The sequence below is a fragment of the Montipora foliosa genome, chromosome 6 (assembly GCF_036669935.1).
Source record: "Montipora foliosa isolate CH-2021 chromosome 6, ASM3666993v2, whole genome shotgun sequence".
Lineage (NCBI taxonomy): Eukaryota > Metazoa > Cnidaria > Anthozoa > Scleractinia > Acroporidae > Montipora > Montipora foliosa.
In genome coordinates, this window is record NC_090874.1 from 38,278,777 (window position 1) to 38,293,776 (window position 15,000).

Here is a 15,000-nt window from a genome sequence, read left to right on the forward strand (position 1 = left end):
TGTTAAATCTGCTGCCAATCAACAATATTTTCCAGTCTAACAATCTCAAATTCGTTACCTTACCTCTTCAAAGAAGGTATAGAAGAAGTTTCATCTATTGTACTCTGATCTTCTTTGTTGTCCGGTGTAGAAATACACAAGGTGTCACTTTTATCAGCTGTTCACCGGCTTGTTGTTACATTTACAGTAAGGGGCCCAGTTCTCGGCCACTTTTTGTTCAACGTTTATTTTTTGCGCAACAATTGAATCTGACTAAAAAGCAATTGCTTCCAAAGGTAGCTTGATTCCTTGCCTTTCGTCCTGCCGAGGTTTGAGTTTACGGCTACTATACACTTTGAGCAAGTCGAGGTGACACGAAGGTAGGTGAATTTGGTTTCCACGAAAACGTGTTTGTTTACGGCTACTCGAATTACATGGTCTAATTCAAATTTATATTTCATCCGTATAGGAAACCCAAAAGCCAATTCTTGGCATAAAGAACGTAGAGTGATAAAGCTTTCAGTTAAATGTAAACTTTTCCTGGCCTATTTTATTCTTTGACCTAAATTCACTTCTCAATATTTCCTTGGTACTTTTTCGTATTTGCCTATTCTCGGCCACCCTGCTCGCCGTCGACAACACTAAAAACCGCTCATAGTTTTGTATGGAGTTTTCTTGTCAAATCATTTGTAAAAGTAAAGCTGTAATGGGGTGACATGTTCTGACAGTAGATATGAATTAAAACTATGAGTTCTGACTTACCGGACCCCGTTTTGAAATTCCCAACTCTTTTTTTAGCCTCGCTTGCCATGGAGCAATTAGGAGAAAAATTAGATGTGCAAAAAACTTCCTTCTCTAACACGAAACAAAGCTCGTTAAGGATACTTTGTGGGCGAAATATCAAGCACAAGCCTTATTAGTGACTTCACAACAAAAGTTGGCGATGAAGCGTTGTTTATTCTAAGGAATCGAGCGCACTCTTTAGTGGCCGAGAACTGGGCCGCGCTGGCCGATAACTGGGCCCACGAACTACGCGTCCATTTTCGTTATTACTCGGGAGAAAACAGCGTTGAGCAGTCGATAGCTTTACCTGTGTAAACTGAATGCTGAAGCTAGTTGTCTTTGAAATTTCAAGTCCTTAGGGCTATTCCAAGGTAAGAAATACAAGTTTACGTTTTTTGTGGCTGAGAACTGGGCCCCATACTGTGGTGCTGTCAATTGTTTTTCTTCGTAGCATGTTTGACAGTAAACTACTGATCTTCCCATAACCCAGCCAGGAGAACCTTCATCTTTCTCAGACACCGAACACCGGTTACAAAAAGGATTTAAAGATAAAATACCACAATATCCCGTTTCACGAAAGCACGAAGAACACATTTCTTTTCCCTTTGAGGCCGCCATTTTCAACTCTGCGCATGAAAAGCTGCGCATGACAAGAAACTCAAAAATGCTGGATTGTGGGTAGAAATGCATTAAAATAATTTATGTATTGGATTCGGAGCATGAGAAGTTCGACGTCTGAATCCAGCCAGAGTCGCACTTTGCCGTTTTATTCGACTGAGCCGGTCAAATTTAATATTTGGGTCGACCCAAACGTTCTTCTTCCACCGTCATTGCGTCTGTTACTTTTAATCTTAACTCCGAATGGCTCTGGGGATTTCTCTTTTTCCCCTCCTGAACTCTGAAACAAGCTACCAAATGATATTCCCTCCTGTGAATATTTAAAACTTTTTAAACTACAACTTAAGACTTAAGTTTAAGTTTTTTTTTAGGATGCACAAATTTTATTGAACGTGCTTACGACAGAAACAACTTTGACAGAAACAACTTGTGAATAAAACCCCGTAGGCCGCACTTTCTATGACGTAAACTATATATATTGGTTTACAGTACATTTATTTATTTATTAAACTTCGCCTTCTAAATTAACTATTAACAAAACAAGACGACGTAAACAACAAATACTGGGTAAGGCAGGGTGACCACAACAGCTGACGCCAATTACTGTGGGCCCAAGATTAACAAAGTTCTAAACACTCGAATAAAATAGTGAAATATAGAAAACTAATAACAACACGAAATAGGCTCTGAAAGGTTGCGTGGCGTATTACATTTTAAGCAGACAGATTTCCAGGTTCTAGGGCCCTCAACATCGAAGCGCGAGATAAGTGCATCTTTGTAGTATGAGGAGAGCAGAGATTTAAATTGGTTTAGAGTTACATGGTCATATCTTAATTGCAGGGGAAGAGCGTTCCAGATTCTAGAAGTTCTTACAAAAAAAGAGTGCTGATAAGTAGAAGTGCGGCATTTCTTTGGTCTGAAAGATTTTGCATTGCTAGCGCTTGCTCTAGTGACCCTTATGGGAACAATGCGTTCAGGGAGCACGTCATGTGATACACAAACAATACCATTGGTGGCCTTAAAGAAAAAGACCAAGTCCAAAAACTCATGCCAATAACAGATAGGTAGAATATCAATTGACAAGAGCCTGTCTCTATAGCTTTCCTCACATAGGAAGGGTAGATCTAAAATAAACTTTGAGGCGCGTCGCTGGACGTGTTCGATGCGTCTTATGAGGTCTATTGTTTGCGGAGACCACACTTGAGTGGCGTAGCCAAGAGCACGACGTACGATAGCTAAGTAGAGAGTTATGCGGGTGCTTGAGCTTTGAACGTCCATCGCTCATCTACGTATGAGCCCCAGTAACTTGTTTGCCTTAGCGCACTGTTCGAGCGTGTGCTTTTTCCACGTTAAGTCGGAACTAACGCAGACTCCGAGGTCTTTCTCGTGATTGGTGACCTCTAGCGGCTTATCAGCAGTAATCTGCAACGAATGCACTTGTCAGCAATGTTTGGGACAGTTTACGTTCCTTTTGGCCAGATAAGACTTAGAAAAGCGGTTTGATAAGCTCGAACCTGCGATTTTCTGCAAAATCTCCAACAGCGATTGAGTTATAACAATCGTTTGTCTTGCCAGTTTGTCATGCTGAGCTTCTTTGTTTGACGGTGAAATTGCAGTTGAGTAGGTGAATTACTACGCTTTAGCTCAAACCAGTTTCATCGCTTTCAAGATACTGTAGGAAACAGACAACTTTTTTAAAAGACATGTTTCGGCATGCTTATGCCATCATCAGTTTAATGAGTTCCTAAGGGTGGACAGTTATAAAGTCTACGAGTAGATGAAACATCAAGGTGTAAACTAAAACGTGAGAAAAGTGTTGTAATTCTGCAATTGTTTGCTAAGTTCCGGTTTGATCTTATTTATATAAAAAGCTTCTTTGAGTTTTAAATCAATTGAGTTGCTGGCAGAATCCAGAATACTAAAGCACGAAGGGGAGTATTTGTACTTACATAAAGGAGATGTGATGAAATGCTTAAAGATATGCGAGTTTTTATCGCTTTCCGTGCGTTCCTTTATCCTGGTAGAAAAGTGGCTGCTAGTTTCGCCAATATAACGGGAATTACAACCCGCACAAGAAAATTGGTAAACTACCATGGATTTTAGAGCAACAGGAGTACGATCTTTAACACTAAACATGTTTTTAATTTTGAATGTAGTGAAAACTAATTTGATAGCTAGGTCAGATTAGCAGAAGCGCTTAGTAAGTTGTCGGAGTCAAGTTTCGCTATTTTTGAATAATGGCCGACAAAGAGAGTTTAAAATAACGTGTATTATTGTCATCATTAGTGTCTTTTAAAAACGTTGTCTGTTTCCTACAGTATTTATCATACTTGCTACTATTGCGACCTTATGGAACTTTCAAGATACCTTGTTATTAGAAGGACTGACACTACAACGCTTTATCACGTACCAGCGATGTTATGGTACCATGTAAAACATCAGTTATTACTGAACAAGATGTAGAAGTTTTATGACGTAACAAGTTACCATGGCAACAGGAAAGCCTTGCAAAAACGCCTTATATTTTGGTTTTAGTTACTCATATCTGAAAAACGAATTCGGTGACCCCAATTTTTTATAGCAAAAAGTGATCAGCAGGCCACGATGAAATTCTCTGCAAAGTGAGAAAAAATTATGTGAAGTGGATTCAGAACTACCTCAAATTTTCATTTAGTTAAGGTGGTTCTGAATCCGCCCCACAGATTGAATTTAAACTTTGCAGAAAGTTTCACTCCGGCGTGCTTATTACATTTCAGAAATTAAAAAATGGGGGTCACAGAATTCGTTTTTGAGATATGAGCAGCTAAAGTCGAAATATGTGGTGTTTTTGAAGGTCTTTCCTGTTGCTACGGTAACTTTTGATGTCACCAGAATGACCGAATTTTTTTCAGCAATAATTGGTGTTTTATATGGTACCATAACGTTGCTGTTAAGCGATAAAGTGCTGTAGTGTCAGTCCTTCTAATAAGAACCCTTCTTTCAAGTAATGAAACTGGTTTGAGCCACCTTAATTAGTAACTTTTGCTGTTGTTTTAACCTGAAGAGAGAGGGTGTAAAGATTATTAGTCAAACGGAAAATGTTGTGAAAGAGATTAGTAAAACACCGTGTCAAACACAACTCGTGGCTTTTATTCTCACTCGTAACGCATTGCTGTGTGGGTAACATAGGTCCCCAATACACTACATAATTTCAGTTTTAGTTGTTCATTGAAATTGTTAGTTATTGTTTACAAGGCTTGTTTGTTTACTGCTGTTAGCTCAGAGGTGTTTTTGATCACTTTAAACTGTTTCATTAATGACGATTAGTTTTGTACATTATGCAGAAGAAATAGTTATTTCCATATACACTATATTGCTCTCTGGGGTGAGAAACAGGAGCTCTGCTTTTAGGCTTGGCTAAATCCATATATTATCGAGGTTACGTTTCATAAAATTACTTTTTATTGAGGAGTTGAGGAATATCTTTCGTTGTATCGAGGGCCTCGTTATTTAGAGCTTCGTTAAATCTAGGTTCCACTGCACATGACAGATTTTTAAGATCCAAATATTTTTCGTTGGTGTAAATATAGATGTCATTGGTGTATATATATTTGTTCCTTGGTGTAAGTATATAGGTATGTTGTGGTTTAATTTTGCTCTTGGTTGAATTTTTTTAAAACCAGCTTATTTTTTTTCTAAACATTTAATTTGCATAATCATAAGCGGGCAAATCCAAAAAATAGCCTGAATGTACTATACTTCATTGCAATTTTTGCATTTTCGCATTGTAATTTTTGCTTTTACGATATATTAAAATTCAGCTTGAAAGAGAGGTTCTGAGGGCAAAGACAAAGGAAAGTGGGTGATATCCAAATATTTTTTACATTCATTCCAACGTGTTTCTATTGTTTTTGTCCTCACTGCTTCACTATTAAGCTGAATATTTGATATTTCGAAAATGGCCTGTTGTCCTGAAATTCCAGGAGTCATGTCAGAATATTGATAAAGCCAACAGAGCTTATTTTTCATCACAATCTCCGGCGAGCTATGGCTTCAAACTGCGACGATTCCACTTCAAATTGTGTAGACCAAATGGAATTTCTTTCTGCGCTGGACAGCCTTTTAAAGAACAGAAAAAGACCAGTAAATCTGAAATTATTTTATTCGTAGACGACAATTTCTGTGAGCGAGAAAAAACATATCTCGTCGCTAAAGAAAAGAAGAATTCAGATGGGATCGAGAGGATCATGACCAAATAGAGGTACAGACCATCAAGCGAAAAAATTGGACGGTGAATTCGAACAACCATATCATTTCTTGTGACAACAAGGTGGTTCTTTACAAGAGTCAGCTTCATGAAAATCATTTGTTTGCACCCAAAGTAGTTGCACATAGAGGGCGAAAAAAGACAGAACACTGGGTGAAACAGAACTTTGCTGAAGTCAGGCAAAGGGTTACTAACCTCTTTGTGAGTTTATGTCGACTGCATGCAGAAAACAAACCAATTACCAGTAGAGTCAAAGAGGTAACCAAACCATTGCAAGCACCGTCTTTTTTGTCAACACTGGAGATTGACTTGATGGAATTTCGAAATTTACCGTGCACATGTTGAAATCCTCACAAGTGGGTGATTAATCTTATCGATCATCATACAAAGTTCTTCAATTCACATTTTCTACACGCAAAATCAGCAGATAAAGTTTTCGATGCTGTAAAGAATTACTGCTATTGTGGTGTTGTAGGAACCCTGTGCCTGAATGCCAGGTTACTTAGCATTGTGCGTGTATGTATGTAACGGCGGACACGAGGAGAATTATGAGAAAGGTTGCGTTTATCCAGGCCATCCGTTACTAATAACACTACAATTGGCGACGAGGATAAAGTGATATATTTCGGCAAATATAAGGATGAATTTCAACAAGTTTGTTTTACCACCAGTAAACCTCAAGCCACGAATTTAGCGGATAAGTGGAAGCACTGGCTGGAGGCATTTGGAAACTACAGGATTGCTACGAAACCTAACAAAGAAGAAGATACTGTACAAAGGGCGACTTTGTTACATTAAGCAGGGACGGGTGTGCAACGTTTGCTGTCCGGACTGCCTGGAAGTAAAGAGAAATATGAGGATGTGACTGCAGCGTTGACTGCACACTTTCGACCAAAGAAGAACAAATGGGCTGAAAGATACAGGTTCAGGAAGTGAGCACAGAAGGAAAATGAAACTTTAGATACATTTATTGCGGAACTGAGAGTCCTGAGCATTTCTTGTGACTTTGGAGAGACTGTTGAAGATAATATTCTTGGTCAAGTTATCGAGAAGTGTTACGACGTTTACTTACGAGATAAACTTCTACAGCAAAGGGGATACCCTGACACTGGAGAAGGCTCAAACGCTGAGAAGAGCAATAGAGAATGCAAAGAAGGATACGTTGCTACTTGGAGGAGAGAAATCGCAAAGTTTCACAGAAAAACCTGATGTGAATCAGAGAAACAAATACGACAAAACTCCTACATTATCCAACGCATAAAACAAAGAGCTGTTTTAGAAGATCATCTAGCTAATGATGACAAATGTCGAGCTAAGGGTGTTGAGTGTAAGAAATGTAAAAAGACTGGACACTCGGCACAATACTGCAGATCAAGTGGCGCAGAGAAAGAGGAGCGCAAGGTGAAGGCTGCACAGCAGACATGCCAGGGTACAGATGAGTACCACCACGAATACGTTTACTTTGCTAGTGAGTCAGGGTGACTCGACTTTACGATTGATGTTGAAATTAATGGTAAACCAGTAGAAATGATCATTGACACTGGATGTGCTTGAACCCTGCTTCCAAAACGATGGTTTCGAGCTAACATAGACAGTCCCCTGAAACAATCAAATGCCAAGTTTTCGGAATTTGGAGGGGGAGAGCTCAACTGTTTGGGAACGTTCGAGGCAAATGTGAAATGTAAAAACCAAGAGATCGTGGAGCCAGTGTTTGTGATTGATGTCGATGGACCACCGTTACTAGGGAGGAGTGCTATTCAGGCCCCTAATCTAGTAAAGATCTATGCTGTTGGTGACAGGCCATCAAATGAGAGGGAGTGCATCTTACAAGAGTATACAGATGTCTTTAAGGAAGAGTTGGGAGTGTTCAATAACTATGAATATGATATCAAAGTCAACAAGGAAGTGCCTCCGAAAGTCCAGAGACAACGACCAGTGCCTGCACCTTTAGAATCAAGATTGAAGAAGAAATTGAAAGAATGATACATGAAGAACTTTTCGGAATAACGGCCCACCGTGAGAGCCACCAGAACACTGATGAAGACATTAAATGTCAAGGGGAAGCCACTGATCTAGCCTCTGGTAAAAACACTTTGGACAACGATCAGTGTAAAACTGTTGAAAGAGCAGCCAAACACCAGAAGATACGTGAACGACAGAGTCAATACAATGAAGAAATGGTAAAAAAAAACCCAGACAACCAAGGAAGGCACCTTTCAAGATCGATGACATGGTTGCAATCAAAATAGACAGGGTACAGAAAACGAGTCCTGTACACCCGAACATGCTGTTTGGCAAAATAATGGAGATTAGGAAAGACTATGCTAAAATAGTTACTCCACTTAAGGGGTTTATTTCATTTTCAAGGTTATATCCTTGCACTTCAAGGAATGTGTCACCCGATTATTGCGCCTTCACGCGCGATCTGCTAACTTTGCACGTGCCCGAACGCTGATTGGCTCAGCATAATGTGAGGAGATTGATTTAAGGCCCTTTTTCTGCCCAAATTAAGTGTGATATGAGACTGTCAACTTTGGTGCGTGGTATGTCCTTCAATTAGGCGCTGTTACTCTGTGAAATGTTCCGTGCGACTTGTCTTGCAATGTTTTGGCGACATTGTGGCGGGACAAGTTGCACGAATCATTTCACTGTGTAAAATACCCTGGGTCTCTCTCCTACCCGTCCGTGGGGACGGGTAGGAGAGAGAACCTGGGAACGAGGTTGTCGTAAACACACTCATAGCTTCACTTGATTTCATATCCGCAGTTCACATATGGTCCATTTCATATCTAATTTCATCGTTGATTCATTCCTCACGGGAACATTAGAACCCACAAATGGCCAGCTCCCAACGTCAGTGGCTTCATAGCTCAGTTGGTTAGAGCGTCGCACCGGTATCGCGAGGTCACGGGTTCAAACCCCGCTGAAGTCATGAATTTTTCAGGCTTCTTTACGCAATTGCAAAAATTGTGTTTATAACTGCGAGGATCATAGCTTCACTTGATTTCATATCCGCAGTTCATATATGATCCATTTCATATAAAATTTCATTGTTTATTTATATTTCATCTGTCGGGTCGAGAAGCCTTCTTTGTCGGGTTATTGACCCGAGACCGGACTCTTCTCTGGAGCATTGTTCATCAATCCCTTCACGGAAGAACCATTTCTTTCAAATAATTCTTGACTACCAAGAATTAGTCAAATTTCAAATTGTCTTTTATCAGAAGACAGTTCGGAGTTGAGTACAAATAAATAAAATGATAAATAGCCAGAAAATTGTAGACTACCCAAGGTGTTCGATTCCCTCTTTGGTATCTAACTCGAAAAAGTTACCAGAGAAGTTGCCGTTTGGTTTCAGTGTTGTACATGATAGCACAGTTAATAAAATATTAACGAGAACTCGACTAAGAGGTAAATCAGCGACTAAGTTTCCCGTGCGAGTGGTAATGTTCATTTCAAGCTTCTTATGCAAATTTTTGACAGAGAATATTAAATTACAAAGAATATTCCACATAAAGGTCGTTAAAAAGCTTTATTTTTGGGCGATCATTGGACGAAAAATGTCATATTAGCGTAAACGTTATTGAAACTAACAATTTCCTATTAGCGGCAAAAAACACTTCCCATTTTAATTGCTTGCGTGCTAACAAGAAACAACAACAATTAAATAAATATTAATCGCACAGTTCAGGATTTAAAACCCTTTTCGGAAGAGCCTTGACCGTGAATAATGAAGCACAAAAGAGAGAACAAGCTTTCTTTCAAATAATTCTTCACTGTCACATTTTCATTTTTTTTTTACCTGAAGACTCTGCAGAGTTGAGTACAAAATAAATGTAAATTGTGATGCATTCAAGGCGTTCGATTCCTTCAATGTTTGTTAAATCCATAAAAATATTGCCATTTGATTTCAGTGTTGTACATAACAGCACAATATTAGAAACAAAGCTCACTTGATATCCAACGGCAAAACATGTAATTGTTGTCGAAGACCATTTCTCGTCGCTTTATAGATTCCAGATATTCATTTTTCACCGCCCGTCTTGTTCATGCAATTGACGTTCCATTCTTGAGCTCCATAATGGTATATTTTGTTTAAAGATCCACTAAAACGCCATTCGCGTTACAATGACTTTCGACGCCATTGAAGGTTAACAAGAATTAGTGAAATTTCCAATTGTTACCGGAAGACTGTGCAGAATTGAGTACAAATAAATATAAATAGCCAGACAACAGAAATCACAGTTCCACTTAACTTGTTCGAATCCTTCTCTGTTACTAGAGAATTTTCCATTTGATTTCATTGTTGTACAAAAAACCACACTTGGTACAAGATTAGAACTACAGCTCACTTTCATTACGGCTCTACGGGTGAAAGATTGTTGTCGAAGTTCATTACTCGTCCCTTTTAAGATTCCAGATATTTAGTTTTCACCGCCTGTCTTGTTTATCCAATTGGCTTTCCATTATTGAGCTCCATAAGGGTATATTTTGTTTAAAGATCCACTAAAACGCCATTCGCGTTACAATGACTTTCGACGCCATTGCAGATCAATTTAATGTTCTCCTGTGTCCACCAGAGAAATCTACGCAATACCCCAGCCCCCTCAAACCTAAGAAAATGCGCACAGAAGACTCTATGCACAAAGACACCACTCAGCAGGAGAGTGACAGGCAAGTCTTTTACCGACACGGCAAAAAATAAAATAAAGCGAAATAATAATAAAAATAAAACAGACAAATTTTACCCATTTTCCGACTGGGATTGCCATACTGGCAACCCAGTAATTACAATTTAAGTGATAATTTATAGTATGGCTTCTCTTGGTTGTATGGCTCTCGAAACTACTACCGGGAACAACGTAGTTGCAATCATTGCATCTGGTACTACTACAGTGCACGGTTCCTTTACTGGCTAGATTGTTAATACATAGGGGCCGTAGATTCGCACGAACCAAATAATCTTGCAGATTCTTTGATCGGCGGAACGCCATCATTGGCACATTAGGCTGCTTGTTTGCGCCTGTCAGACAATTGAAGGAGTGGATGTAATTCCTTAAAAAAAACAATACAATACAATACAATACAACATTCTTTATTTAACGAAGGTAACGTAATTAACCCAATGAGTTATCTAACTTACGGCCTTCACAAAACTTTTAGGCAAACTTGGATGACACATAACAGTGAACGGTACCCTATCGATGGGAGGTTGAGTGTAAGGTTTAATAAGTTTATCCCGATCCATAACTTTCTGAATCTGAGTACAGATACATTTTCTTTGGTTTCCTCTAGCTACCAAGAATTCAATCAGTTCCTTAGCCGAACGAAGACGACGAAGCCGACGGCGACGAGTTCAAGTAGACAGTGAAAGTGAATCAGTTGTGAATTTTAATATCCAGAGGAAGAAACCTACAAACAATAAATAAGTAAGTTATTTACCGGTCTTGGTCAGTCCGTATGGGAAAATCCATTGGTCTTGAGCAGGCAGGGCCCACGGCTTTCGGCCTCGGACCGTACTCCGTACCCCGTACCCCGTACGGACCCTCCATTCGGGCTAGTAGATAAATGTACGTTATTTATAGGAAATTCCAAGAAATCAACTCGTTTGATTACCACGAATGCTACTTAGAAAGGAGCCCGGCAAAATCCGAGTATTTTTCAACTTGAGGTAATTCAAGAAGTGTCTCAAGGATCTACACAACCCCAAGATTTCCTCTCTTTTTAGACAAAGAACGGGGACAGCAGTTGAAAAAAGTGGTCAGCGCACAATAGAGTTCAGCTTAACAGTGAAAAATGTGATAATAACGTTAATCCATACACAGACTAACAACAGTATTGATATCTCTTACGTACAACGTGCAAGAATGGTTGAATAAAAACAAACCTTTGTTTCCCTAAACATTAAACAAGATAAAATTACATTTGATGAATTGAAAGAGAAAGGGAACGGCCCTGTTTATCTATGCACCGCAAACCAAGCTAGTTACGCTTTGAAAACGAAGTGATATTCTAAGAGTGAAATAAAATTTGTTCTCAATGTCCATTGCTCTTTCACCAAACTTGATATTTCGGCTGCCTCTCTTACTAGTAGGGCAATGAAGTAATAAAATAACTTAGTTTTCAAATAGTGCAATCTTTTTTACGGACTTCTGAACTCAGTGTTATTTGCGGGTGGATATGTAAGTCGCGAGAATTTTTTCGCGGATATTACCATTTCCACTATTGTTTTACTCCTGTTTCTTTGTTCGCTAACTGGTACTATTCGAGGGAATATAGTTCAAAAACCACAATGGCTTTGAAACGCGTTTGATGATCGTATATAAAATTAACCGATTTTTCTGAACAAATAAACTCTACGCTTTTAATCACGAAATCAGATGTTCTCCGTAACAGCAAAAAAACTTCATGAAATGCCTGTGTTTAGAATTTTAAAGGAAACCGTTCAAATAAGCGGCTAATAGTTTAGTGTATTATTTACGATAAGCTACGAGACGATTGTTACTTTTCGTAAGAAACCTTACCAGTGGACGTTTGTTGTGGCGAAGTCTGTTAAAAGTCGAGTATATAGTGAATTTCCGTTACTTTGGAAACGATATATCTCAAGACACACTCTTTCCCAAAAAGAAAACGAGTGAAACCAAACATTTCATTTCCAATATTTTTCACTTTCGAAGAGAACTACTTACAACTCTTTCTCTCTCTGACATTCTTTCACCTATCCGGTCTCAATTCCAAAACTAAAGGATAGTTTTCAAGTAGAATTCCAGAAGAAAATTATACTAACACTAAAGCCTGAAGTAGCCATTTAGCAAGGGATCGACCTCATCGATTTCCCGACAAAACTGTTGACGAGTGGAATCCATACAATGTTGACACGTAAGTTAAGCCTTACTAATAAACTCCATGACATTCCCAGTGATTAGTTTGTTTCATCGCTAATTCGATGTAATAAATCAGTTTAACAGATTTCTCCACAACAAATATTCACTAGTACTGGCAGTACGTAACGAATTGCAATTCCGGTGCCCTATAGCCTTCCGTAAATAATGCACTACACTCTTAGCCACCTAATTTGAAGGGCTTCCTTCAAGTTAAGTTCGAATTCCATTCTAAATACAGGGCATTCATATCTCCTGAGTTTATTTTATTTTATTTTATCAAATGCAGCAGCAGTGTCGGTTGTCTAGCGAACCGTACGTGTAGTGAATATCGAAAGCATGTCATAGCATTTTTATCTGGGTTTAACGATTGTTTAATATTCACTCTAATTTTGGTGCTGAGGATGAACGTTCGGATTATTATTGAATATTGAGCAAATGCTCAAGTCGTTTTCCTGGGCCCTAAGAAAGAAACAAGTATATACACGTTACAACTCGGTAATCTAAACCAGCCTTGGAGATTTATTTTCCTATATGACGATGTTTTTAAGTTTGAAGTGGCCATACTTTGCAGCTCCTTCATCAAGCTCGTTCTTCAGAATTTTTCCAATGTGCAGTTCTGTTGTTAAGGCCAACAATTTTGCGGGTATAACACATACGGTGTGACTTAAGAAATATGTTTTTGAAATAAACGCCTCCCTCGAATAAACGCCGCATCGGACACGCTCAAAATTTAGTAAACGCAGTAACGTTATTCGAGTAAATACGGTAATCTCAGTCAGAACGTTCTTATAACTGAAAAAAAAGGTTCATTTTTTAAAAAATTGAGTTTATTTCACAACAACCGGAAAATCGCCGAAGATTTTCGCACTTTGCTGGACAATTTAAGTAATTGTCACTTATGAAGACACTTGAAAATTTCAGGCCGCTTTAACGCACAGCAATGCTACGAAGCCACTGCATGATTTGACTTAGGTGCAGTTCAATTTTTTGGGCTCATATGTTCCCGTAAAAGGACTGACGAATGAAAGAAATGTACCGGTATTTATTTGAAGAGCGGGCTAAAGACGAAAGATGAATCCTTGCACTTCAAATATATAAATTTCTTTCATTCGTCAGTCCTTTCACGGGAACACTGACATAAGCCCAACAAATTGACCCGTTCGCACCTGATTGGCTTCATAGCTCAGTTGCAGGTAGAGCATTGCACCGCCATCGCAGATATAATGGGTTCGAATCGCGATGAAGCCACCTGAATTTTTCAGGTGTCTAAAGTGACAATTGTTTTAAATTGTCTTGTTAAGTGCGAGGATCTTTCGTCTATAGCCCGAACTTCAAATGTATACATTTTTCTTTCATACTTCAAAAGGCCATTTCCGAGTTCATGCCTGCCTCCTCTTCAAAGCGAGTCTAAGTGCGAAGTTTTTGTGATGGTAATTATTTTCTACTTTACATGTGAATGAAAACTAATTTTTCGTAAGAAAAAACTTCGCACTTAGACTCGCTTTGAAGAGGAGGCAGACATGAACTCGGAAATGGCCTATTACTCTGTTACTCAAAGCATGCAGGGGCTATGATAGATTATTAAAATATCGATTCACTTATTCGTATACAAATGGCGTGTATTGTTATATGCTTCGTTGTTCAGACGATGCAGCTACAAAAAAACAAAAGTGGCCAGGTACTCTGCAGTTACTCCTAACGATAACGTGGACAGCACAAACCTAAATAATAGAACATAAAGAAAAGCAATTGTAAAGATCGTAATTTTCTTCTAGGAATATTGTTGTCATTAAAAAGAAAAACTCAAGCAATACTGCATGTAAAGAGAGTTTCTTTGGCCAGAAAAGAAAAAAAAAAAACCGGCTAATTTGATATAAACTCATAAAATGCGTTACAAAGCCATTGCGTTTTGAATGTAGTTCTCTCGACAAGTACCAGTAAGCCATGAAATAAAGGAGAACAAAGAATAGCGTAAAAGGTGATATCCGTGAAAATATTCCGCGACTTACACCGATATGAACCTGCAAGCCTCCAACTTTGAGTTCAAAAGTCCGTAACAAGACTATACTATTTAATAACTAAATTTCTTCCTCACTGGACATACCAGCAAGAAAGGGAGTCCAGGGAATATCAAGGTTAGTGATAACGCAATGGAAGTTTAATCCACTCATTGTATCATTTTGTTTTCAAAGCGCAATTGGCTTAGTTTGATTTTGAGGAACGTAGATAAACAGGACCATTCATAAACAATGTACGTACGGGATATCAATTTTTTTTAGGTATTGCCTTATCTAGACTAACGTCATTTTTACAATCGAGGGTGAACGACCAGGTTAATAGAAATTGGGTACGATTACCGAGAAAAAAAATGTTCATGGGGATTTTTCTTTCATTTCATTAAATTTAAATGTTACGGTTTGTTTCGAAGTTTGAGGGCGGATTAACAACATTGCCCCCTAGAAGGAAAACATTGTTGTGGGTTGTCTAAAA

At 38.7% G+C, this 15,000-nt stretch overlaps 1 protein-coding gene and 1 pseudogene across 1 annotated transcript in view; both read left to right on the forward strand.

The window, feature by feature from the left end:
* The first annotated feature begins 6,266 nt into the window (after nt 1–6,266).
* On the forward strand, nt 6,267–7,875 carry LOC138005517 (uncharacterized; annotated as a pseudogene).
* Nucleotides 7,876–12,314: 4,439 nt separating this feature from the next.
* Nucleotides 12,315–15,000, forward strand: part of LOC138009045 (DELTA-thalatoxin-Avl2a-like) — a 5,232-nt gene continuing 2,546 nt past the window's right edge. Inside the window, exon 1 of the mRNA XM_068856339.1 lies at nt 12,315–12,505. The gene's annotated coding sequence lies outside the window, so the exon portion shown is untranslated. The remainder of the gene's footprint in view (nt 12,506–15,000) is intronic.